The sequence below is a fragment of the Trypanosoma cruzi genome, genomic scaffold (genome assembly GCF_000209065.1).
Source record: "Trypanosoma cruzi strain CL Brener 1047053516609 genomic scaffold, whole genome shotgun sequence".
NCBI classification, from domain to species: domain Eukaryota; phylum Euglenozoa; class Kinetoplastea; order Trypanosomatida; family Trypanosomatidae; genus Trypanosoma; species Trypanosoma cruzi.
In genome coordinates this window covers 77948-80136 of record NW_001849464.1, presented here as the reverse complement: position 1 = coordinate 80136, position 2189 = coordinate 77948, and the positions used below count along the sequence as shown (strand labels likewise).

General features: G+C 44.2%; 1 pseudogene, besides 11 other annotated features; it reads left to right on the top strand.

Moving 5' to 3' along the window:
* Positions 1-2189: a sequence feature (heterozygous, Esmeraldo-like haplotype).
* Tc00.1047053437545.10 lies at positions 26-928 on the top strand (annotated as a pseudogene).
* Positions 995-1047: a sequence feature (A-rich).
* Positions 1048-1068: a microsatellite.
* Positions 1069-1110: a sequence feature (A-rich).
* Positions 1130-1154: a microsatellite.
* Positions 1171-1196: a sequence feature (AT_rich).
* Positions 1358-1401: a sequence feature (A-rich).
* Positions 1512-1537: a microsatellite.
* Positions 1834-1861: a microsatellite.
* Positions 1974-1998: a microsatellite.
* Positions 2058-2081: a microsatellite.

Below are 2189 nucleotides of genomic sequence, written 5' to 3'. Positions count from 1 at the left end.
GCAAAGAGACAGGCAACTTTGTTGAGATGAAAGTGACAGTGTGGCCCGGAAAAGGATTCGGGAGGTGGTGGAGCTTCCTGCCAACCCGACGTTGGCGGACCTAAAAAAGGCCTACAAACCAAAGACAGATGTTCACCGTAAATGCTTCAAGGTGGCGGCAGGCAGCGGCAACGCGGAGAATGGGCAGCTGCAACATGTCACACTGGTGGACAAGCAGCCGCTGAGGGAGCAGGGCGTGAAGGAGGGAGGGAAGATTATTTACAAGGACTTGGGGCCGCAGGTGGGTTACCGCACGGTGTTCATCGTGGAGTACGCAGGGCCACTCGCCATCATGCTCGGCTACGCCGCGCGCCCGTCCTTCATATACGGCAGCAACATCACGAGCGGATACGGTTACACACAAAAACTTTTTATCTCCCTCTTCACCGCGCACTTTGTGAAGCGGGAGCTGGAGAGTTTGTTTGTGCACAAATTCTCGCACGCGACGATGCCACGCCGCAACATCATCCGAAACTGCGTGTACTACTGGAGCTTTGCCCTCTTTATTGGCTATGTGCTGTGCCACCCGAAGTACACGGAGCCGTCGTCGCGCGTTCTTGTGAATGCCTCGGCAGCCGCCATGGTGGTCTTTGAGCTCCTGAACTTTGCTGTGCATAAGCAACTGAGTGGCATGCGCCGGGGTGATGGTGACACGGCCCGCACTGTACCACAGGGCGTTCTGTTCTCCCTTGTCTCCTGCCCGAACTACACGTTTGAGGTGCTCTCATGGGTCGCCTTCTCCCTCGGCACGAGCCTGTTGTCATCGTGGTTCTTTACCCTTGCCGGCTTTGTGCAGATGGCGGAGTGGGCGGTGAAGAAGCACAAGGGCTACGTGAATTCCGATCCAAAGGTGAAGCGCAGGAAATGCATGGTGCCGTTTCTCTTCTAAGCAACGTGGGGGAGAGGGGGGAAATGGAAAAATGGAGGATTATTCTCCCCCTCCATTGCAAAAACCAAAAAAAAAAAAAAAGGGGGGAAAGAGAAGAGAGGAATAGAGTAAAAAAAAAAAATAATAATAATAATAATAATTGAAGATGAGTACAAAGCCACAGAAACAGAAGAGAAAGAAAACGGCTGTACAGAAGAATTATTATTTATTTATTTATTTATTTATTATTATTTATGAGGCACATAAATAAATAAATATATATATATATGCATGTGTAGTGTGGGATTTACTGAGCGCCTTGTGGTAACGTAGTATGCATGTGCTCCACGGACATTTACACCATTGCATCGCCCTTAGTGTATATGTGTACGTGTCTGTAATGTGTGCGCGTGCATATGCATTCGCTGATAATAACGAAATCAAGGAGAGAAAAAAAAAGAAAAGAAGGAAGAAGAAGAAAAAAAAAAAAAAAATCATGTCACTCTGCTAACTGAAAGAACCGGCGCCGGTCATTACTTCCCATGTTTCCCCTAATTGTCACTCCTGCGGAAATGAAGTAAAGAAATGGCAGGTGTTGCGATCCATACATATATATATATTTATATATATGAACAGACACGTATACAAATGCGCACAAAGGCTGTGGGAAATCACACGGGAGGAGGCAGTGGCATAAATAATGTCTATGATGAAGGAGGAAAAAAAAAAAAAAGAAAGAAACCACACATATCGATCTATCTTTATCTTTATATATATATATATACATGTACTGCCTGAATTAATGGCTGGCAGCAAAGCGTAAGAGCATATGACCATCGCAATTGGGGGGCGCGTCAAAAGCCAGGGCCTATTTAACGCATGAACTATTGGTCACTTTTCTGGTGACGGGATAGTTGTTGTTGTTGTTTTTTCTTTTTTTTTTTTTTTTTTTTTGTTAAAAAAAACAGGAAAAAAAAAAAAAAACATGTCCATACATGTACACGTTGACTTAACGACTGTCTCATTGTGTGCCTCTCTGTGTGATTGACTAGCTGCTTGTTTCCGGAAAGAAAAAAAAAAAAAAAAAAAAAGGCGGGTCGGCAAAACCGAAATGTTCTACCGAAACAAAAGGAACACAAGAAGAAAACGGAAAACAAAAAAAAAAAAAAAAAAAGGGAAAATTATTTTTAGTACTTATAAATCCGTACAAAAAGGAATAAAAAAAGGGTGGGTTGGTGGGGATGGCGGGGAAAGGAAGGAAATGAGCATCTTCATTTTGTTG